Genomic DNA, 26,237 nt, shown 5'->3' on the forward strand with positions numbered 1-26,237 from the left:
GATCCTTATTTTATTCATGGCTGGCTTCTTTTTATCTCATTAGGGCTGGTCCAAAGATCATATTACTAGAGAGAGCCTTCAATTTCCATAGACAATGCAGGCCTTCACAAAGTTATCCTCTATTAAATTCCCCTGATTATGTAATTTCTACTGTCAAATAACAAAATATTATTTAATTGTATACATTCTGAGTTTGTCCTATGAGACTATAAGGTCCTTCCACACAGAGGCATGGCTTTTTTGGTCTCCTCCGCATCTTTCATTTCATAACACTGCCTGCAGGCAAACAGATGGATGGATAGACAGACAGCTAGGCAATCATGAAGAATTGAAGCCTGTATTTTTCTCTTCTGCCCTCCAAGCATCTCAAAGCTTAAATTGTAAAGTCACATGAACTAAACAGATATTCCAGTTGTACAGTCACAGACTCTAATAAATAATAATTTAGAAAACAAAATAAGTACATTTTCATTATCAAATAATTTCTTTAAGCTTACTGTGTTTCCTAAGTATTTTTAAATGCTCTATTTACTGTCAAATTTTAAGTTTTTCCACTTCACATTATAAAGATAACTCTAAAAACATTATATCCAGCAGTGAATATAGTTCTCTACATGTAGTTGGATAAATACAGTTTAAGTAGGTATTAGAGCTCCTCTCATTCTGGTCTTATACTTGTATTAGGAAAGCTGAAGTTGACATAAAGTTTTATTTGAAAACTAACTCAAGTGATAAACATTGAGACTGAGGTCAACTGAAATCTTTATGTATTTGCTCAACCTACCATTGCTTAATTTGACACCTCAACTATTTACATCTAGTCTATTTATATTGTATAGTCTTAAAGGGCAAATATAATTTAAGCATTTAATTTGCTCTGCCATTATACCTGTTCAGAAATAAACTGTGGTGTATCTAGACAATGGGATATTATTCAGTGGTAAAAATAAATGAATCATCTAACTTGTAGAGACACGAAGGAAACTTAAATGCATATTACTAAGTTATAGAAACCAATCTACATACTGGTGTAACTCCAACTAGATGACATTCTGGGAAGGGGCAAAACTATGGAGACAGTGAAAAGATCAGTGTTTTTCCAGGGGCTGGTGGAGATGATGGAATTTTGAGTATAGAGAAAATACTCTACATAGTAGATATATATCATTATACTTTGTCCCAAACTACAGAATGTGCAACACAAAGAGTACATCCTAAGGTGAACTATGGAGTTCCAGTGGTTATGATATGCCCATGTAAGTTAGGTTAAAAAAAAAAATGTACAATTTTGGTGAGTGATACTGATAATGGGAGAGGCTATATGTGTGGAGTCTAAGCGGGTATATGGAAATCTCTGTACCTTTCAATTTTGTTGTAAATTAAAACTACTCTAAAAATAGTCTTTAGTTCAATGGGAAATAATATAAATAAAATTAGACCAAATATATCATAATGATGATGCCTGCGGTATTATTCTAGAAGTAATCATCAACAATCCTTTTTGTATCCATATTTTAGAACTTTTCTCACATTGAAACTAAGCAAAATATATAAATCATGCATATGCCCAGGGAAATTAACAAACACACTCTTATTTTATTCTGGGTAATTGACTAAATTCTGTATTCATGACATTATGCTTCAATTCCAATCACTTTTAGCAAGTGTCATAAACATGTACAGGCTCGTAAGGAGTTTTACTGATGCAAAAGAAAGCAGAAAAAGTTTTGATTTGCATATATTCATGCAGTATAAAGAACTATATTGTGCTTGTTACCCTGCTATATAAAGCCTATATAAGATATAATATCACTTCATAGCTAACATATTCTGATTTTGTGACAATTTAATCAGTTTTCTCCCAAAAGTGCTCCCAAAAGACAAGATAGGCTCTGGTCAATGAGCCAAAAAATTAAGTTGGGTAAGACATAATTAATTCAAACACCTTTCTCAAACAAGAATTATTCTGATTTTTGTATTAATTCTTTGAAAGACATACATTTTACTTAGGACATCAAGCCTTATTGACTCTGACTATAAATGACCTGAATCAATTTATTTTGGATAACCATACTTAGGATCAATCACACCCAGCACACCTCAAGAGGCATCAGAAAACTACATCTAACATTAGCATATGCCATAAAAGCTAGTATTTGGATGGACCACAACATAACACCCTATTCCCAACACCCTAAATATTAATTGAATTTGGAAAATGTATATATATACATATATATATATATACACTGAAGGGCTGATATAAATAGATAGAATTAGAATTAAGTAATTGCTTTGACTAATGCAGAGGAGAAAAGTTAACTTTTTCTTAATTTCTCTTTAAGTAAGTATTAGTATTCTACATAAATAAACATTTTAAAGGAAAAAATAAATGCAACTGTGTTAACTGATAAAAAATACATTATTAAAAATATGCAGATAATCCAGTTTTTGAAGGAACAGAAATATCTGGATTTCAACATTACCATTTATTTCGTAAAATGCTAACAAATTTGCAGTTATTAACTCACTTTAACATCAAAGAACCCAAGAACATAAACATAACATCTGTTACCTTAAAGTAACTGAAGTCAAATCCTTTAGGTTCTAACTTCAAAATATAATGGGAAGATGACAGGAGAGGCAAGATGGTGGAAGAGTAAGTCATTCTGAACAATAAGATCAATAAACCTCTGGCAGACTTATCAAAAAGTAAAAAGAAAGTACCTAAGTTAATAAAATCTTGAATGAAAGAGGAGAGATCATGACCAACACCAAGGAAACACAAAAAATTTTCAGAACATATTATGAGCCACTACATGCCAACAAATTAGGCACTACATTCCAACAAATTAAGAAGAAATGGATGCATTCCTAGAAACATACAAACTACCAAAATTGAACCAGGAAGAAACAGAAAATCTGAACAGACCCAAAACTGGCAAGGAAATTGAAGGAGTAATCAAAAATTTCCCAAAAAACAAGAGTCCAGGGCCCGATGGCTACCCAGGGGAATTCTACCAAACATTTAAAGAAGAAATAATATCTATTCTTCTGAAGCTGTTTCAAAAAAATGGAAATAGAAGGAAAACTTCCAAACTCATTCTACACAGCCAGTGATACTTTGATCCCCAAACCAGACAACAACCTCATCAAAAAGGAGAATTACAGACCAATATCTCTGATGAACTTGAATGCCAAAATTCTCACCAAGATACTAGCCAATAAGATCTAACAATACATAAAATGGGTTATTCACCATGACCAAGTGGGATTTATTACTGGGCTGCAAGTGTCATTCAACATTTGCAAATCAATCAACATGATACATCAAGTTAATAAAAGAAAGGACAAAAATCATACGATCCTCATAACCAATGCAGGAAAAGCATTTGACAAAATACAGCATTCTTTCTTGATTGGAACTCTCCACAGTGTAAAAATATATGTGCTGCCAAAGCGAGCACACCACAGTGTAAAAATAGAGGAAACATACCATATCATAAAAGCCATAATGAAAAGCCCATAGCAAATATCATTCTCAATGGGGAAAAACCGAGAGTTTTTCCTCTAAGGTCAGGAACACAACAGGGAAGCCCACTCTCACCACTGTTGTTCAACATAGTACTAGAAGTCCTAGCAACAGCAATCAGACAACAAAAAGAAATAAAAGACATTCAAACTGCCAAAGAAAAAGTTAAATTCTCTTCTTCACAGATGACATAATACCTTATGACTCCAACCCAAAATTGCTAGAACTCATACAGGAATTCAACAATGTGGCAGGATATAAAAATCAATGCACAGAAATCAGTTACATTTCTATATGCTAACAATGAAACCAAGGAAACAGAAATAAAGGAATTGATCCCGTTTACAAATGCACCAAAAAACTTGAGATATAAGGAATAAACCTAACCAAAGAGGTAAAGGATCTCTACTCTAAGAACTAGAGAATAGTTACCTTGCCTGTATCTTCTCATTTCCTGTATCTTCTCCCACAGGGCAGCCAGAGTCATCTTACAAGTTCAAATACAATCTGGGGCACATTTAAAAACTCTTATTGTTTCTAAGGTCAACATTAAAGTTACTGGTATGAATTCAATTTAATCAGACTAATTGTTCACTTCACATAGAATGTGTTTTCCTTCTTAAAATTTCACCATGTACTATGGAGTCTCTGCTTATTTTGTTATTACTTATGTCTATTCTTACCATATTATACATTGAAACTCAATACTGCAAAATACCTAGCAGGGAATAGTTAGAGGTCAAAATGAAAGCATGCTTATTTTGTTGAATCATTATGTTTGGTTAACATAGTTAGCCTGTCCAACTATATTTATGTAAGTTTTCAAATCAGCTCTTCTGACAGTAAATAAAAAGGAAATCCTTCATATATGAAATAAAATAGCTAATTATGATTCCTTAATTCCTTTGTACAATGGTATCAATCATTAAAACTCCAATCCCCAAACTACCATCTCTATGCAAGAGAGAGGAAAAAAGCAAAAACAAGACCAATCAAACTAAAACATTTATCACACAATTTCTCCCCGATTATATATTAATATTTCTTGTGGGAATCTCTTCCTCAAGTTGAAATACCCATATGTTAAAAACCATATTTACATTAGTCTGTGTTTTCTATTTTGTCTTTAAGTTGTAATTTTCCCTTTTAACTGCACCTAATCCCATTCTCCACAGACACAGGTTTCGTCTGTCTTTTAATATTATGTAGGCTATCAAAATAGGTAGTACTGTCACTGTGTGTATTCCTTTTTAAAATTTGCCTAATGGTATTATGTTAGTCTTTGCAATTCCCACTTTTTAAAGTCTTCGTGTTACTGTATATATGTATGAATTTATTTGTGTATCTATTTTTATGAATATAAGTATGTTAGCTGTACATATGTATATTAACTATAACTATATATATAGTTGTTTCCAGCTACAAATCATATTGTAATTTGTACCCACCACATTCTTAATTAATCTACTTCTCTAATTATGAGCATCTAATGTGTTTTCAATTATTGTCTAACACAAATTGCATTGAAATAAATATTCCTGTCCACATCTTCTTATGAATCTATACACGATTAATCTTAAGCACATACTCAGAATTAAGATTTCTGGGGCATGAGATACATGTATAGTCAATCTCATGGACACTGCATAGTTTCCCCATTTTCTCAAAACAAAACATTTGCCTTTATTAAATACTCTATCCTTTACGATTTGGTGGGCATCTGCAATGGCATATCACATTGTGCCACAAACACAGGGAATACTGGAAGAGGCAATGTTAGAAGGTCACAATGGCTATGTGTGTTTCACAGTCAAAAAGGGGCCAGTACTGAGAGCTATTCAGGGACAGATGGATCTTTAGGGGAAAAGAAGTTAGGACACACATTAAGGAAGGCATTCTTGTTTTCAATGTACCTGGTCTAATTTTAATGTAATATTCTATAGAGATTATGAGAAATGCCTACATTAATCTACCTGTATCCATTTCTATGTCTGTCTATAAATAATATATAGATATACAATAAAGACTTTTTTGTTTAATTAGGATAACAAAGAATTTGCCCATAGTACCAAGAAATACAAGTTCACACTTAAATTAATTATGGAAGAGGACAAGACCTATATAATATATGATGAGTTGACTTTTGTGTTAATGTGAATTTATATTTAAAAACCTAGAACCTACATATTAAAGATCTAGAAAATTGGATTTTATTTTTCAAGTAACTATAATTTCAAAAACATGTATAAAAGAAGTAAGTCATGTTTATCCTTATTTTTATGAGCATATAAATCTGCTGCTAAGAATAATTCTTAAGAACTTGATCAGAAAGGAAGGTTCAGAGGAGAATTTTAGGACAAGGGCTATGGCTTGGATTAGGACTTAGGAGAACACAGTTACCAAAAGAATTAACTTTCGGGTAACAACTAATATTGGGGTGAACAGGTCAGGTGGCAGTTGCTTTCAAATGGTTTGAGAACAAGCTCAAAGTAGCTTTTCATGCTACTTATTCACTATAAAGTCCGATGGATTTATCTTTCCAAAGAAGGTATGTTAAGAGGCTAGTTCTTGCTTGTTTTGCAAATTACATTTCTACTGCTTAGTTCAGTATTTTCAGTTATCTAACAAAATGCTACCTGAGATGTTATTAAGGCTTGTTCACCTAGAGAGCACGGCAATTTCAGCTCTATGAGATTTAAAGAAATACTGGTCTTTCTATTGGAGGAAACTAGAATATTTCACCCCAAATATTTGACATACAGTAATTTTAGGGTGAAGGAAATTAAGAAGTAGAAAACCCAGAAAAATCTTCCTTTTTTCAGCCTCAAGGCAGGATATAAAATCTGTTTTTGAAGACAAACTCTTATCATCTCAGAGATGGTACCAGAGGAACTGCAGAGAAATCTTATTCTATTAGTTCCCTCCCATATATTTATCCTCCCATAGTTTGCCTCCCTTGTAGACCTAAAACTGCTTTCCTTTGTCCTGTCATTTCTCTACAAAGGTATGATTCTTTGTTGAAGATGACTTGCTAGCCAAAATCTTAAACCACTGCTTTGAATTTTCTGATGATGTGCACTATGCACAACCGAAACATTCCCTTAAGCCAAAGCCTCATGTATAGCAAGGTCCTAATTCTCTTCAATTCTATGAAAGCTGAGAGCTGTGAAGAAGATGCAGAAGAAAAATTTAAAGCTAAGAAATGTTAGTCATAAGATTGAACGAAAGAACTTGTCTCTATAACATAGAAGTACAAGGTGAATTAGCCAGTGCTGATGCAGAAGATGCCTAGGTTACCCAGAAGATCTAGCTAAGATCATTAAAGATGGTGGCTACACTAAACAATAGATTTTTAATGTAGACCAGTCTTCTATTAGAAGAAGATGCCTTCTAGGACTTTCCTAGCTAGAGAGAAGTCAATGCCTTCTTTAAAGTCTATGCCACTTCAAAGGATAAGTGGAATCTCTTGTTAGGGGGCTAATGCAGCTGGTGACTTCAAGTCATAGCCCATGTTTATGTACCATTCTGAAAATCCTAAAGCACATAGAAATTGTGCTAAATCTGCTCTGCCTGTGCTCTATAAATGGAACCGCAAAGCCTGGATGACAGCACATCTCTCAAAAACCTACCTGGTTTACCGAATATTTGAAGCCCACCATTGACAGCTATTTCTCAGAAAGGAAGGAGTACCTTTCCAGATATTACTTCTCATTGACAATGCACCTGGTCACCCAAGAGCTCTGATAGAGATGTATATTATTTACATGGCTGCTAACACAACATCTATCCTGTAGTCCATAAATAAGAAGTAATTCTGACTCTCGAATTTTATTTTTTAAGGCATAACTGCCATAGATAGGGATTTCTCTGATGGATCTGAGCAAAATAAACTGAAACCCTGCTGGGAAGGATTCGTCAGTCTAGATGCCATCAAGAACATTTGTCATTCATAGTAGGAGGTCAAAATGTCAACATTAATAGGAGTTTGGAAGAAGTGAATTCTAATGTTCCTGGATGATTTTTAGGGGTTCAAGACTTCAGTGAAGGAAGTCACTGCTGATGTGATAGAAATAACAAAAGAACTAGAATTAGAAGTGAAGCCTTAAAATATGACTGAATTGCTGCAATCTTATAATAAAACTTTAAGAAAAGAATTGATTCTTACAGATGACTAAACAAAGTGGGTTCTTGAGATGGCCTCTACTCTTGGTGAAGCTGCTTTGAAGACCACTGAAATGACAACAGTAGATTTAGAATATTACATAAACTTAGTTGATAAAATATTGGCAGGGTTTGAGAGGTTAACTCTAATTTTGAAAGAAGTTCTACTGTTGGTAAAATGCTATGAAATAGCATTGCATGCTACAGAGAAGTTCTTTGTGAAGGGAAGAGTCAATGACTGTGACAAACTTCATTGTTGGTTTATATTAATAAATAAATTAATTAATAAATAATAAAATAAATATCTGTTTTTAATTAAAGTATATACAGTTTTTAGACATAAAGGTATTTCACACTTAATAGACTATAGTGCAGTATAAACACAACTTCTATATGCACTAGAAAATCAAAAAATTCATTTAACCCATTTTCTTGTAGTATTCACTCTGTTATGGTGGTCTGGACTTGAACCTCTAGTATCACTGAGGTAAGCCTCTACTAGATACTGGAACTTTTAAAATAAAACTAGAGACAAGAAAAATCTGAATAAACATATTTTATGCTGTTAGTCTTTAGCATACACATCATTTAAATATTTTATGCCTCATTTTTCATTTATTGGTGTAACCACAGAGTATTCAATAAAATGAGACATTCCCATAAAGGAAATAGAAATGATTATTTAATAGTGAAAGACCAGAAAATGCTTAATATGAAGGAGAGAAAAAAAAGATGTAACAGCTAGGTAGTAAGTAGGACAAAAATAAAGTTAATTTGGGTCAGAGAAGTTGGGCAGCAATGACCCGAACCACTGGAAAATTCAGAGGTATTTACTGTAAGAAATAGTATCTTAGAATTTTGATATGTTCTTAGTGAGAGTAGAACTCTGAAAAGAAAATGGGAGGCAATTTGGGATAGTTATGTACTATAGTCTCATAATACAAGTAAGTAAAATAATTGGTTATGCCCTCTACATGATGTAAACAAAACTAAATAAAAATAAAATATAACAGGCAGTGAAAGCTCATTGGAAAACAAAATCTTTCACAAGACTGTGCCAGTACTTAAAGGAAGCAAACCAATTTAAAGCAAATAACTTAAGGAGTATTATCAAAGGAAAAATAACAATCTCATATTTATGCATGCAGCATAATGAACTGAAAAACACAATAAGGCAAATACATTAGATTAGCATAATTTTATTTTACTATTCAAATTTATAAGTTGGAAATTGATTTTGTTTCAATTGCTGTATTCTCCCTGGATTTTACGTTCATGTTTATGTTCAAATTTGATACTATTCATTCCTTTCCATGGTTATTTGCCATGTGATATAATATATGAGTAGACACTGCCTGGTAAGTTTGCTGTTACTGAAAAATACTCATAATTATATTCAGTCAAAGTAGACATTAAAAGATATAATAGATTTACTTTCTTTGCTTTTGAATTAAACTTGTTTTATTACATCAAAAATACTGTTTGTCTAAAATTCCAGCTTTTTGAAGAATCATTAATCTACATAATCTTAATGATAATAATTATAGCAGGCATTTATTATGGAGTATCCTTTGATCAAAATTTTACTAGAAGACATAACTTTTAACATTATGGAGTATTCTTTGATCAAAATTCTACTAGAAGCATACCTTTTAATTTCTGAAATTAGACTTTTCCCCTATTCTCAGACTCAAGCCATAAATCTTCTCAAAGAATGAAAGAAAAACAATTTTTTTTTTTTTTGCTCTGTAACATTTGGATGTTCAAAGAAAATTAGGTGTACCTATTCATAAAGAAAATTCCCCCACAATGATAGCCATACAAATAACATTATATAGTTTGAAGTAGGCTTTTCATGAACCCTAGCAATTCAAGCAAACTGAAGAACCAATATTGGGGCACTCCTTTCTCTCACACTGAGCAAGTCATTGCACCAACAATAGAGCTAGAGATTTTAGTACTTTTAAAGTATAATGTTCAATACTTATTTCTTTACTTCCTCCTAGCATGATGTCTTAGAAATAATAAATACTAAGTGAAGTGATTGAAAATATATTATTAAAGATAAATTCTAAGTAGTATCCTACAGATGTCATAACATTAAATAATGAAAAATATGTTGAGATCCAGAACCATAATGCAGTGAAGATGATATAAAAACTTTTTTTGAATTTTTTCACTTGCTTTATTTTGCTTATCCATTTTGATTTAATGCGCCATACACAATGAAGTTTAAAGTACCCTGACAACTAAAGTTGTTAGACTTTATTTTTTTAAATTTCTATTTCTGTCCTTTTTAATTAGATGCTTAAGATGCAGATAAGAGGAGATATGGTTAGTTGTTAGTTGTAATTACCTCTAATAAATGAGGTTTACTAGAAAAAAAAACTATAATTATTAGGTACAGAGTTAGCTGGTGTTGGTGATAAAGCAATCATATAAAGCACCTTTATCAGTGGAATAACAGAAGAATCTCCACTCTAATAGCTAATAATTGTTAACATTTGTTGAATCCTTAATGTGTCAACCCCTGTGTTATTGAGCCTACAGATTTAACTCATTTAATCACCACAAAATTCATAAGGTAAGTTCTATGATGATTTTCACTTTAGAGACAAGGAAACAGAGGTAAAGAGAGTTTGGCTTATTTTTCTCAAGGTTCATACTTGCGAGCAGATGAATCCTAACTTGAACTCGGGCAGTCATGCTAAAATCCTCAGTGACAGTACCAATCTGTGTTCATGATGGAAAAGGAAGGCAAAGAAAGAAATAACTACCCAAAAATACATAGGTGAATTTAAGAGGATTGCATTAACTTCACATTTTTTTTCTTGAATGTAAATTAACCTATTTTGAAAGTTTTGCTAAAAAGGAAATTGTGTGGAAGCAGTGGTTCTTCTCTTTTTGTTGTTCTTGTTAATGCTCTATCGCTAACTTCAGGAGGAAGAAAACACTATTTATCCCATGAATATATATGTAAGTAGGGAAAATCACACACACATACTTAAGAAGGCATGTATAGACATGTTCACGATGTATAAACACTGTCAACAAAACTGCTTCAAAAGCCCAGGCATGTATTCCTAGTTTTCAATGAAAGATAAAAATGTGAAGAGAATTACCTATTTGTATCTCTGAGAGACATTTGCTACTTTCTTTAATTATAATAATTTCCCTGCGTTTAAATATTAGCCTCTGCAGTTTTATAGTTAATAATAGAATTAAAGGGGCACCTGGGTGGCTCAGTGGGTTGGGCCTCTGCCTTTGGCTCGGGTCATGATCTCAGGGTCCTGGGATCGAGCCCTGCATTGGGCTCTCTGCTCAGCGGCGAGCCTGCTTCCCTCTCTCTCTCTCTCTCTCTGCCTCTCTGCCTACTTGTGATCTTTGTCAAGTAAATAAATAAAATCTTTAAAAATAATAATAATAATAGAATTAATAATTGTTTCATAAGATATGTTGTTTCACAATAACACATCAAAATAATAACTATAAGCACTGTCAATAGGATTTCAACCCAGCTTTATTATTGTCAGTTCTATTAATAATTAAATGACTTCCAAATTTATAATTTTAATTCAGAAGTTTAACCTGAACTCCATACTCATATATACCAGAACCTATTTCATATCTTCACTTCTCAGCTCAGCAGGCATTTTCAACTTAATAATGTTAAGCCCAGCACCAATGCTCTCCTTCAAATCTGCTCCTCCAAAAATCTTCCTCATCTCAATTAATGACAGATTAATTAACTACTTCCTTAAGTAGTTCAAGCCCCCAAACTTGTCATTTTCCTTAACACTGTTTCTCCCACACCCCAAATCTATTCCACCATCAAAGTTTTCTTAGTGTTCAAACACACCAAGAGTCCGTATGATTCCCCACATGTGCTCTGCTACAACCCTGAGCCAGGCCGCCATAATTATTCACTTGAAGTATTGGAATAGTTTTTATTACATGCTTCCATTTTTTACACATGTAGAGACTAGTTTCCACAAGGGAGCTAAAATAAAGGTTTTAAAATCAAAGGTAGATAAATGTCACCCCATTAACACTTTATTGGGTTAGGAGAGGGTAAAAGTCAAGACCCATGCAATGGCTTACAGACCTCCAGGGGTATGTTAACTACTGCCTGTTTTACTTCAACTATTTCCTCTTTCCTCCAGCTCATTCTGCTCCAGTGACACTGAACCTCCTCCCCAACCCCTCTGCTGTTCTATGACCATCTCTAAATACATTCACCTCAGTATCTGCTTTAACTCTTCATTTTGCCTAGAATGTTCTTCCTCCATATAATGATCTATCACTTTCTAAAATCTTCTATTCAAACAATTTTATACATGTGGTCTTTCCTCAACACTCTGTAAAATCAAACCCCACTCCTATATCTGTGATCCTTTGATCTGTATTAATTCTTTCTAGATCACTTCTCACTACATTATATTTATTTATTTACTTAATCATCAGCTATATATCCCTACTAGAATACAAACCCAAGAGAGTAATCTACATTTAGTTCACTCATGTACACATTTATTCTAGAATAGTACATGACAAGTTCTACACAAATGGTTATTGACTACAAAATGAATAAACAGATATGTAAAACATAAATAATTAGAGTTGTCATAGGAGTCCTTGGTGGTTTGAATTATATTGTTAAAGTTGTGAGTATAAATGTTCACTTAAATGTTATTACATATTATACACTAATAACTTAATAGTCTAACATGTTATGGTTCTAAATCTATTTTGGAATTGCTGAATTAACATTTTTAAAAATATTTTTAAACTCCCAAAACTTCAAATTAAACCTCTTAAGCCGAAACTTGAGATAGACATTATATGTTTGAGAAATTATTAGACTTTAGTTCAATATGAGGAATTTAAACATAAGACAAATTTAAGGCAAAGAGAAACAAATGTAAGGCAAATTAAGATCTTAAAGGAAATATTGTAGAGAAAATATAATGTTTTAATTCTAGGTACCTGAGATAATTTATTGACTTTTCATTTTTATTTCCTTCTTTCTCTTTCTTTTCTCTCTCTTGTTCACTTTTTTGGTTTGTTAACATAATTATATCTGCCTGATTTCTTATTGACCTAATTTCCTGTTTACACTTTTAAAATATTTTATCTTAGGTTCTTTGCTAAACTGACTCCTCATGGTTCAATTGTTCTCAGATAGATTTCCTCTGACCACAATAGTGAAGTCACTTCCCATGATCACTCTAGTATTTACTCTGTTTTTACTTCCTAGGATCAAACACAGAAATAATGTGCTTATTTCTGGTCTTTCCCAGTACCATGTAGGCTACAGGAGGAAGAGTCCTTCGCTCCTATATGACTGCCTATATACATTGTCCCCAGGAATGCTGCATTAGATTTTCATCTTTATAGCTCTCTGTGGGTCAGCCCCCCATGATTCCTACTATTTCCTCATCTCTAATTACAGTTGCATCCACCTGCCTTAACTATCATCCACTCCCTGGAGTCCCATTGTCCTCATTGTTATCAGTTTGCACAGTTCTGTTTTGGCATTGCCACCAGCCAAGAGAAGAAAGTCACCACTGATTTTATGCATGACGTTGGTAATCCTTTCACAAGGCATTCATTCCCACACCCTCCTATAGAATACAATAATTTTGCGGGTCTTCTGGTTTTAGATAATATACTCATTTTAACGTGCTCACTTCTCTAAATCTTTTAATCTCACAACCCACTATCTGCTATGGCAATTTCAGTCTTTCTACAACATTTAATGTGGACTTGCACTTTTTCCATGCTTCTCAGAGCCATATTAGTAATATGTTTGTACTGTCTTTGGGGGTCCTTTGGGAGAGTTCTATCCTGAATGCTATAAATGTGTTCTCAAATCAATCAACATTTTTTCATCCAATTTATGTTCTGCTCACTTGATGAAGCTCACTACATACTTTCTTGTCCCTGCCAGTACATGTTTGGCTAGATTCTGAAGGCATTTTGACATCTAATTTATTTAATGTTTTATTAAGCTGAGTACATCCACAGGGAAATTACATTGTGACAAGCCTAGCTAGTGGCCTAGTGGCTGGGAGGGAAGGTGAGTGAAGTCTTACTTTATCCTGCGAAGGGAAGCCTTTGCGTTGTCTTCAAGCAATACAGCCCTTATAGTGAACTCCAGTCCACTTCTCTAGGCTCAAAGATTCTGGGTTACCTGAAGAGCCAACATTTTCAGTACATAAACCCAGCCCTCATGCCATATAGGAGGGTCCAATTCTTTCTAATGGCCTCACTGAGCATAGCAGATCTATCTCAGCTAAGATTCTTAGGAATCTGCTACTTTTATTATTAGGTGAGGGGCCCAGGACTCTGATTTCTCTTCTGATAAGAAACTCTTTAATTGTTACTAAGGAGGTCTCTGGCTTTCACCTTTGGTGATCAGTTGCTGATTAATCATTCTCAGCTTTTCCTTATCTTTTTTCAAATGCATTATCCATACTCAGCAATAACCACACAATCCCACTATCCTTATGGTTACTATTTCTTACCGCCCGCCTTTTTTTTTTTTTTTTACAGAAGTCTTTTATATCTAATATTATAGCTAATTCCCTTCCATTAGAAATCCATCACACCTTAACACAAAAAAAAATTCACAGTTGCAATGCTTTGTCATGCCAGGTACTATCCATATTCCCTCTGTCAGTGATAATGGTAACCTCATGGCCAGCAAGTTAATGTGTGATCTATCTCCAAACTCTTGTTAGCATACGTTTTTTTTTCAGCCTGTACAAGAAGAGTTTGGATAAGACTGGGCAGAGGGAGAAATTGAACCTAGATGTGGTCTCTGTCAAGGCTCTCTGCTAACTATCCATGGAGCTCTAAAATTGAGAAAGCCTGTTAGAATGGCCCCATTTGAGTCAAGAGGTGATATTCATACCCCCATGTCAAACAGTCAGTAGGTGTGGGATTCCCAGGAAGAAAAAAATGGCATTTCATAAAATGCCTCTTTTCAGTGGAGTCATTTTCCAAGGAGAGCCAATAACTCAGTGGGGACTGCTAGCAACTTTCCCAGGTCAGGGCGAAATAAACACTCATTTGTGATGTTGGATGTAGTGGTGCATCCAATAATCCACCTCAGAGACAGTTAAAGGAAGTGTCTACAGGATACCTAGAGCAGAAGTAGAGGAAACTATTTTATGTTCTATTTTAATGCCCTACTTTCAGAGCTCACAGAGTTAACCCTGAAAGTACATGTACTATAGGGAGTTAGGTAGGATTCAGGATCTCAACAGAGAACTTTGGACTTGAGATAGCAGATTTTAGATTTATAAATTCAGTGGTTGTTATTGTGGTTTAGGTGACTTCAACCAGGAACAATCCAGACTCATAGTGCCCTGGTGAGCACTAATGTGTAAGTACAAAGAAAGAAGTACATGGGGACATATATGTGAGGTAGCAAGATAGTTACAAAGGAGCAGGATTACCATTTTTAGCCTACTCAATCACCAGAACTTTGATATTTAAACAAGACTTTTAATTCACTTTAATATTGACTTAGTAGAACTTTAGTGATGTTTTACTAAATTTGTTGAAATTAGAATAAATGAATAATAGATATATTGCAATTTGAAATAAGAGTTCTTAAGTGTGGTACTTCAGAAAAATCTTTAATATTTTATTTTTAATAAATTTTTATAAATCAAATTGACTCCACCATCCTTTGTTTCATAAGAAAAAAATGTGCCACTATATTTTTTAAAAGCTGTTGCTTGTGGGTGCCTGAGTGGCTCAGTAGGTTAAGTCTCTGCCTTAGGCTCAGGTCATGACCTCAGGATCCTGGGATCAAGCCCCGTATCAGGCTCTCTGCTCAGCAGGGAGCCTGCTTCCCACCCCTCTCTGCCTTCTTGTGATCTCTATATGTCAAATAAATAAATAAAAAATCTTAAAAAATAGAAAGCTGTTGCTTGTATTGTACATGTCTTTTATTAAGCCTAAAGGAGATTCTGAATGATCCAGTATATTGCCAATAAATGGAGGTAGTTGAGTGAAATAAATACATATAAAACCTTTCATAGATTTTTATTACATTTTAGTTATAAGTGTGTCAATGAATAAATGATCATTTCTGTTATCTAATTATTTATTGGTATCCCATTAATATAAAATAACTAAGCAAATAAATACTAATAACATCATTAAACTAATAAACATAAAAAGCAGATAAAAGTATAATTACTTTCATCATAACTCCTATAATTCCCCAGATTATACGGTTAAATTCTGGTTTAAATACACTAACCTATACACAGTTTCTCGTGATGGCTAAAGAGGTAAGATAACATGAATTGATATTTTCATGTGTTCATTATCTCAACTCCAAATCTAAAGCACAGACTATCCAAATCATTAAATTAGGAACAAAAGTATCTTTTGGGGGTAGGTACTATTTTTATTTTATTTAATTTTGTGCTTTGGAGTAGACATTTGTCAAATTCCATGTACTTACCTATATCTTCCTCCTCTACTCAAGCTTTGATATTCACACTCATGTAAAAGTTCATCCGAGGTTATGCTTTTCCCAAATACCCATCCCCACCCACAAGGAAAGCAACTGAACCAAGGGTGGTACCTTACCATAGACATTCAAATCACTGGCCAATCAGATTCTTTATCACTTGATGATTTGAACTAAAAAGCAGAGAACCTGTTATTAGAAACCTGTTAGTAGGTTTAGAGCAGTATGTTTGGTAAAATGAGAGCAAGGCAAATACTTTAGAGAAATCAGTGACAAAAGGAAATAAAACAACGGTCCACGGAGATTTCTGTTGAAGAAAATGTTCTTTGTCCATGATATTCTAATGTTCAGTTAGCTGCTCTTTGCCCTGACCTTACCTTTTCCCCCCTTTTCTTGCTTGGGCTTTATTTAAGCAAGTGTTTATTTACGTAACTATCTCCCTTCACTCAAAATAATTTGAGTGGTTTCTGTTCTTTGCAATAGCCATGCTTTATTTGGAAATATTGCTGAATCTCTTAAAAGCTAAATGTGAACAAGACTGCTCTTTTCTCAAACTAGTGCAGTTCGTTTTATATAAAGCAGTTGGGTATGGGAGGCAAGAAGTTCACACAAGACTTTACCAGAAGACCATATATAGCAGATATCTAAGCAAAGGGGCAGGGACACTTACTTTTAAAGTAGAGGGAAAGAGATTAAACAAACAAACAAACAAACAAAAAACCAAACAGACAAAAAACTAAATGAAAACATCAAGGTGAATTATAAGTTATACTAGAGTGTTGATAATTGACTATGAAACAGATGAGAATGTATAAGAGACTTAGGGTGAATGTAAACAAAGATTCCAATAAGAAGAAGGTCAAGAAGTATGAAAATATTTTACAGAAGACTATATAGATAGGGCACCAGAGTGTGGTGATGCCACAATGTGGTCGCATGGGGACGTTAATGTAAGAAAGTTGAATCTTACATAATAGACGACTGAGGTACCATGGTATAGGACTTTCCCATTGCTACTGTAATAAATTGCCACAAAATCTGTGGTTTAAAATAACAAAAATGATCATCTGAAGTTCTGGAAGTCAGAGTGAAACATCAGTGGCTAAAATCAGTGTCTGGAGACCTGAACTCCTCCTAGAGTCTCCAGAGGAAAATTGTGGCCTTTTATCTTCTTTGTGTACCGACCTATACTCTTTGGTTAGTGGCCTCTTGCCCCATCTTCAAAGCCTTCAGTGTAACATCTCTCTTTTCTGACTTCTACCTCAGTGCTAACTCATTGTCTCTGACACTGATTATCCTTGCCTCCCTGATGACCCTAATGATTACATTAGACCCACTCAGATAAAACAAGATAATTCTTTCTCAGAATCCTTAACTTAATCACATACATAAAATCCCTTTTTACCATAGAAGGTAACATATTCATGTGCTATGGGGATTAGGACATAAACATCTTTGGGGGAGGGGCAATTATTCAGCCAACTCCATAAAGATTGTGTCCATCTGAGGGAAATAGTAGAGAAAATATTTTAGATATAGAAATTAAGAACATTCATCTTGACATAAGAGATCTAGAATTCAGGCCAATTCTGCTAATGCCTATCTTAAATAAAATGCCTTAGAATCATAGTTTCTTTAAATACATATTCAGAATAATTTTTCATTCATTTCTGGAGTATTATAAGGCATGTGCGTGCATATGATATTTCATGGTACACATGCATAGGACAGATACATACCAAGGTGGCCATAAAATTAATCATCACATATGATTTCTCCCTGAAATTCCTAAATTATTTTTTTTAGACGTAGACAAGGTTATTCTCAATTGTTTTAATATAATGGCTAAGGAAATAGAACAAGTAAAATGATTAAAAGAATAAAGTAAAAATTTAATACAAAGGAACTGTGAGAAATCACTTAATCTGATTTCATAACGTTGTGCAGCTATAGTAAATAACACTTGGACAATGTTAGAGGGAGAAACACATAGATGAAAGGAGCTTAAAGGAGAACTCAGAAGTAAACCTACAAAAACATGCCCAAGGAAAGACACCCTTTTCAACAAAAGGTGGCAGAACAATTACAAATCCATAGACCAAAAAAGAAAAGAAAAAGTAAAAAAAAAAAAGAAGAATGAAAAAGAAAAAAAAGGAGCTAACCTCAATATAAACCTCATATCTTACACAATTAACCTATAATAGATCACAGAGCTTAATGTACATTGTCAAACTATAAAACATTTTAGAAAAAAAAAATAAAAAAGAAAATTTAGGGGTTGGTAAAAAGTTCTCAGACTTGATACCAAAAGTTCAATCCAGGGAAAATCAGGGAAAATCTGATAAATTAAGTGATTTTTTTCTCACTCTGTGAAAGACCCTGTTAAAAGGATAAATCGACAAGCTACAGATTGAGAGAAAACATTAACACACAGTGTATCCAGCACAGACTAGTATATACATGATATAAAGAGTTCTCAAAATTCAAAGTAAATTTTAAAAAGCACACAATTCAATTATAACATCAACAAAGGACATGAAGCAATATTTGACCATAAATATACATACAAGTAATTACATGAAAAGATATTCAACATCATTACCCATTAGACTAATGTCAATTAAAATCACAATCAGATGTCACTATACACTTAGCAGAATGGCTAGAAGAAGTGACAACACTAACTGCCGGTGAGTATCACTAACATGTTATTGGTGGGAATATAAAATGGCACACATACTTTGGAAACCACTTCGGAAATTTCTGGAAAACAAAACAAAACAAAACAAAACTGAACCTGCAACTAATATATGACTGAGTAATTGCAATCTTGGGTATTTATCCTATAGACGCAAAGACTTCAAGGTTCACACACAAACTTACAAAAATATTTATAGCATCTTCATTTGGAACAGCCCCAAACTGGAAACAACTCAAATATTCTCAACTGGTAAATGAATTAAGCAACTTTGATACATACCTAGCATGGAACAGTACTCAGAAAGAAATTCTTCATACACACTTCAACCTGCATGAATCTCCAGAGAATTAAACCAAGTAAAATAATCTCCCAAAAGACTATATATTTTATGATTCTATGTATATGATGTTGTTGAAACAACCTAATTATGAAATTGGGAGAACAAATTAGTAGTTGCTGGGGTTTAAGAGTGGGAGTGTTGGGTGGGAGGAAAGAGTGTGATTATAGGACAACATAAGGGATCCTAGTGGTGATGGGAATGAGCTCGATCTTGACTGTATTAGTGTAACATCTTGGTTGTTACATTGTGCTATAATTTTGCAGTAAGTTACTATTAGGGGAAACTGAGTAAAGAATACACAAGATTAGTTTCTACATTATTTTTTCCAACTGAATGTGAATCTATAATTACGTTAAAACACAAAGTTTAATTTAAAAATGTCTGTGACAATAAATTTTTTTAAAAAATCACCTCAGTTAAGTTAGTCAGCATGTTTCTCAAGAATCTCTCTGGGAGAAGTCTGGGTATGTTGGACAATGGGGATATTTTTCCCCTAAAAACATGAACAAATGTTTAAAGGTATTGTTATGTTAAATTCATTTAATCATTTTAAAATATTTTAAATATTTACCTTATTAAAATAAAGAGGTGTTTCTAAATTAAATTTTTTTATCTAGGATTTGTATATCTTTGAAATATATTTAGCAAATTGATCTTTTATGTAGCATCATGACTAGGGAAACACATGTATTATTCTGTTCATTTATTAGAAACTTGAGAAAATCAAATTTTTTTTTTTTTTTTTTTTAACTGAGATGTGACACAGGGCATTATATAAGTTTCAGGCATACAACATAATGATTAATATTTGTATATGTTGAAATGATCACCACAGTAAGTCTGGTTGAATCCACATCAGTTTTTAAAATGTGTACTTTATATGCTTGATTAATAAAGCTTTTAGAATTGAGATGCAAGCTCACAATGGATTTTCCATGCCTGCATTTTCTCATTGCTTTTGGAAACTCCCACCATTTGGTTGCTGTGATAAAATTTTTGGCAGATTCACTCGATTTAACATGCTAAATTCCTCTTTCTTTAAAAAAAAAAAAAGAGTCTCTTAGTCATCAGAATAGTTCATGTTCAATGCAGTTCAAACTATTTCTCTAGATTACTTTTCTATCATTCAATGTTGATTCAATGCAACTAACCAAAAGATGTAACAAATGTACAAATATCCGCATTAACATAATATTAAGAATAATGCTTCAGGACTTTGCTTACAGAGGAACTTTTTAAAAATAGATCTGAAAAGTCTCTTGGGAATTCTGGTACTTCTAACAAAAATAATAGAAAATATTAAGTTTGAATGATGTTTTCTTTAATTGCACAGCACTATGCATTTTAATTTCCTCTAATATTTTCACTCTTACCTGTCTTCACTATTTACTTGTCATTACCTATAATTGTTTTGATAAATGTGCATTTGATGGTTCATTACACATTTCTTATTTTTCTCTGTAACTTATCAATAATTCATTATGTTTACTATTGCTGTCTATTTTGTAATTAATTAGTATTATGTTATTAAACAATCCTATTAATGCAATGTTATAGAATGCCAAAATCTGAGAAATAAATGTATAATTCATATTTTAAAGAAAATTTGTAAATGGACTGTGTCTATAAGAACGATTCTTCAACTAAAAACTAAAAAACATGGAATGTTAGTATTGGCCTTATCCTAGATTCAAATTTTTGTGCTTAGAAAACACCAAGAAAAATTTCAGCAAATATCCAAACAGATCACCCTGTTGCTTTTTGTAGAGATCTTTCCTGACCACATGATCTAAAACTGCAACTTATCCTTAACAATTTTTTACTTTCCAGCTGTTTTCTTCATATGCATTGTCATTATTTCACATATTACATATTTTACTGATTTCTATTTTCCACATTTTGTACCAGAGTATAGGCTCTATGTGGCAGAAACTTTGTTCTTACTTATTTAAAATTATTATTGAAGTATCTTGATAACTTACCTAAAGAATTATTTTGAAAAGAAAATTTGGTTTAAAACCTTTTGCAAGACATGGGGCAGGAGATCACATGAAAAATTCAAAGGAAAACAGGGCTATAAACACTAAAAGTAGATGAATGGAATTTAAAGACAAAAGCTGAAGTTTATTCTAGTATCTCAAATTGATGGCATATTTTCTATCAAAATATAAATTGCCAAGATGACTCATAAAGATGTGGACAACCTGAACAGGCTGTTTCAATAAAAATAAATCGAAAAGATTTACAAAGGATTACCAGACCCAGACAGTTTTACAGACTATTTCTACCCAAAATTTAAGGTTGCTATTTTTTTTTTTTTTTCCCTGACCAACATCCTTGCTTTTCCTGAAACACACCAGACAAGTTTCCCTCTCTGGGTCTTTGTACACACTATTCTGTCTCCCTAGAGGCTCTTCCCTTGAACCTCATGGTTCAAATGTCACCTCTCATTAAGACCTGCCCAAAACACCCAACTCAAAATTGCCATGGTCCATTCCTACCGGGTACTTCCTATTTACCCTTCTTAATTCCTTTTTTCTTTTCTTTTTTTCTTTTGTTAAAGATTTTATTTACTTACCAGAGAGAGAGAGAGAGTGAGTGCACACAAACAGGAGGACCAGCAGGCAGAGGGAGAGGCAGACTCCCTGCCGAGCAAGGATCCAGATGAGGGACTGGATCCCAGGACCTGGGGATCATGACCTGAGCCAAACGCAGCCACGCTGAACCAACTGAGCCACCTAGGCATCCTCTTTAATTCCTTTTTTCCACACAACTAAATACCATCTATGGTGCCATATAATTTACTTGTTAAATACACTTATTATCCCTACACATACACATAAATACACACTGGAATGAAAACAAAGTGAACACAAGAAGTTTTGTCTCTTTTGTTCACCACTTATTTCTGCTGCCTTAATACATACCAACTGTGATTTCTCGAATGAATAAATATTTAGGAGCCAAGCATTTATCTTTTACACTCCTTGAAATTCTTTTCACATAGAAAAAAGAACACTTACCTTTTCAGGATTATTTGAGGGAAAAATGTTTCTTCTTTCTTCTTCTCATTGGCTCCTCCCTTTGGGAAAAGAAGGACATTTGATTGGTGAGAAGAGAAAGAACACCAATGGGCATGAATAGTACAATTCCTTTGCTCTATTTTTCTACTTTATTCTCACTTTCACTCAGAAATGTCATAAATACATGGACTTCAAATCAATACAATTTGGGACTAGAAAATGGAAAAAAAAAGAAAATGGTAAATCACTAAGGTATTGCCAATTAAATAAGTAACAATTTAGTATTACTGTTAAAAATACTATTTTACAACTTTATAATGACTATTCTAGCTAATGCAATATCCTGTCAAATAACACCAGGTTGTATTTCAGGAAACTTGTAGGGCAGCGAAAAATTTATAATTCTTTATAAAACTATAAAAGCCAAGATTCTAAGGATATTTTAGAAATCTATTACTTTTTAATGGATCAGTCATACTTTTTAATAGATCAGTCATAACTACTGAAATGTGAAATATTTTAATAAAAATTTCAATGATAGGAAAGATAAAACAAAATCTATAAGCTGAGTTTGTTAGTATTTATATTTGTATGGAAAAGATAACACATATGGAATCATTTAAGTAAAATCAAGTATTAGAAGCAATAAGTAAAATGTTATAAAATGAGTAAATAAGGTTTATAAATATTCTTTTGGAGATCTGCCATGGTCATGCTGTGAAATGGTAAAAGCAATTTTCTAAAAATATTACTTATGACATGATTTTTTCCATATCAGCAAAACAAATATACCTTTATTAATTTTAAAAATTCTAATTAAATAACATTAAAACATTTTTAAAGTCAGAAGACATTTGGTGAAATCAAAGTTAGAATACCTGTCATTATGGATCATTTAGCCTGGCAATTGAATAAACAAAATTTGCTGTGTTGGCAGAGTTTAATTTTGCTGCCACGTGAAGTTGATGTCTCTAAGCAAAATCCATTCAACCAAACAGTGCATTTTCTTATTGTACAGAACATAAAAATGCATAATGAATACCCAGTTACATGGTGATGCTTGAACAGCAGTTAACACTTGGCTTGATTATAATAAGTTAACATTATCTTCAGTTTTGTTTAAATAATATAACAATTGCATTATTCCTAAGAGGTGTTTTTTTAAGTGTGCAAACATAGATTAAATTTAAAAATGCCCTTTATTTAGCAGTTAACATTGCAAGTTAATAGAGTTTTTCAACTATTCATAGCAAGGTTTTCTACATAGCACTCCTTAATTTTACGGGGTATCCTCATATAATGAACTGTATCCCCATTTAATGAACTGTAATCTGAAAGTGTGTGCTATGGAATGGGCTAGCTCAGAGTCCTGATTTAAAAAAAAAAAAAAAGAATTTTTTTTTTTCTTATCAGGAGGATGCCCTAGTTTAGAGTACTTTTGCTCAGGAAAAGAGGGACTCAGCTTCCTGGTTTAACTTTATCCATCCTCAGAATCATAATTCTACTTGTTAGAATATATAGAAATGGTATAATGCAGGCTTAGTTGCAGACCACCTGGAGGTTAGTCAGTTTGGCCTATCTTTCTGGTTGCCATGCTCTCCAGAATCTGTTTCCCTAGGTTGTTATTTTCGGTTCTCCTTTCCTCCATAGTCACACTCAACAATCACCACCACGGCAGCGAATGAAACAAAGTTCGCGTTAATGAGAACCAACAATACGATCCTGTACCCAATGCCAGAAAACTGTCTGCTGCTAAAGAAATCTAACAGCAACACAAACCTTTGGTTACCCTTTGTTTCTACTCCATAACCCCTTTTTCCCAGTTTCTGAAATCAATGACACTCACGTTACCCTCTTATTGCTCTATCCTACAAAAGCCAGCTCTCCCTGGATACCTTCCCCCGCACTCCATAATCTTTAGCCAAGTTCAGATCCTGAAAGAGGACACAGATCGCAAAAGTAATCACACATTGCCCTGGTGATAAAATGTCATAGAGATGAAAATGCATTAGAAACAAAACTTTGTATGCAGCATTTTTGAGGACATAAAATTATGATTAGATTTGATTTGAATTTGAACCAAATGCTAATATTTCTATCATGTTGCTATGACAGGCATGTGACTCACTTCTAAATTCATTCTTAGGAGTGCCTGGGTGGCTCAGCTGATTAAGCCTCAGACTCTTCGTTTCAACTCAGGTCATGATCATAGGGCTGTGGGATCAAGCCTGGATTAACACTCTGTACTCAGTGGGAGTCTGCTTAAGATTCACTCTCTCTCTCTCTCCCTTCCTCTGCCCCTTGCCCTACTCCCACATTTTCTCTCTTTCTCTCAAATAATAAATATTTAAATTCATTTTTATATTTTGTTTAAATACTTTTCATGAACATATTTCCTTAAAATGAATGATTGCATATAGTTTTTCTTTCCAATGTAAAAATTGTTTTTGCTACTATATGTTAAGGAGAAATACTGATGATAATAGAACTAAATATTTATGAAAAGTATCTTGATTCATGATAATTTTTAAACATTTTTCTTTTTGTTACTTGAATTCTCAAATAATAGCACTAAAAATTGACTACTTCCTGTTTTGAATAAATCAAGATATTGTGAGAAATATTTGGTAAGTAGATGGGGGTGGTGCTTGTACAACCTTGTGGATGGACTAAAATTCAGGTAATTATTCACTTTAAAAGGGTGACTATATGCTACATGAATTTTGTCCCAGTAAATTACTAAAAATATATATATTGTTCAACATTGTATCTTTTATAAATGCCCCAGAGGATTACTTACAAAGTAAACCTTATTTAGTTAATTCATGGTTTTAAAAATATACCGGCATGTTATGCAATTCAGAGAATACAGACGACTATTTAATATTTATTAGACTATATTCTTGCATTCCCAAATTTCCCTAATTTTTGATTAGTCTAATTAAAAGTTTTGTAATCAAGCTGTTACAAGGTAGAGGAGGGACAGTAAAGTATCCTCCAGACTGAGAAAACATTTGAGACCAAAAAAAAAAGAGAATGAAGCAAGGTACTGCATACCACTTACACAGAGTTTTATGCAGGGTAACTTACTGACGGGGGAATTAGGCAGAGAGACAACCCAGACGCCATGCAACTATTCTCCACCAAGCCAGACCTTAACCCACAGCTTTTATAGAGCAAGGGGCATTGTGCTGAGGTCAAAGGGCAATTATCTAAATGGTGCCCTCTGTGCACCAGATGATCTCTACTAGTTCTCTAAAGTGGAGCTTCCTGGTGCCCCTTTAGGGAAGGTCAGAACAAGCCTACCCACATCCTGGTCAGGGCTTACATTATCCTGCAGTGGGTCTGGAACCTGTGGCCCAAAGGGAGTCATTTTGAGGGCATGAACAAGAGGGAGGGCTAATGATAGAGTCAATGTTGTCAGCAGCCCCCACACAGGCAAAGCTTGAGATCAAGTAAAATTGAAAGTTATCTCATATTTTGTCCTTAGTATCCAACTAGCATTTGTGACAATGAGTTAGAGAATGTTGGTTGTGAAACAATTATAGCAGCACGATGACAAGAATGTATATTAAATAATGAGAGTGTATTAATTCCTTTGTATTAATTATCTGGAAACCTCTTAGCAACCCTACAAGGTAATTATTGTCATTCTATTCATATATGAATAAACTGTGGTTTCGATTATTCAGCCTAATGTTATTGACCATGAAATCTGAGCACTTTTATTTTCACCAGGATACTTGTATAAATCCATGAAAGGTATGCTTCTGAAAAATAACAGTCTATAACGGTGTACTAAATCTATAACCAAAATTAGTTGTAGGAACCTTTCAATATATTCAATGAATGCCTCTGGCTATCTGCAAATTCTGGGAAAGTGCATTAAAGGATGGAATCTGTACGTTGAACAAGGACAGTTAAGTGGGACATAATAAAAACACACTTTATATTTCTCTCCCACACTTCCTGAATATATACATGGC

The 26,237-nt window shown here is 33.4% G+C and overlaps 1 long non-coding RNA gene across 1 annotated transcript in view; it reads right to left on the reverse strand.

Moving 5' to 3' along the window:
- Nucleotides 1-22,299, reverse strand: part of LOC132026284 (uncharacterized) — a 183,501-nt gene extending 161,202 nt beyond the window's left edge. Inside the window, exon 1 of the long non-coding RNA XR_009406852.1 lies at nt 22,252-22,299. This is a non-coding gene — a long non-coding RNA (uncharacterized LOC132026284). The remainder of the gene's footprint in view (nt 1-22,251) is intronic.
- Nucleotides 22,300-26,237: the final 3,938 nt, after the last annotated feature.

The sequence above is a fragment of the Mustela nigripes genome, chromosome 10 (assembly GCF_022355385.1).
Source record: "Mustela nigripes isolate SB6536 chromosome 10, MUSNIG.SB6536, whole genome shotgun sequence".
NCBI classification, from domain to species: Eukaryota; Metazoa; Chordata; class Mammalia; order Carnivora; family Mustelidae; genus Mustela; species Mustela nigripes.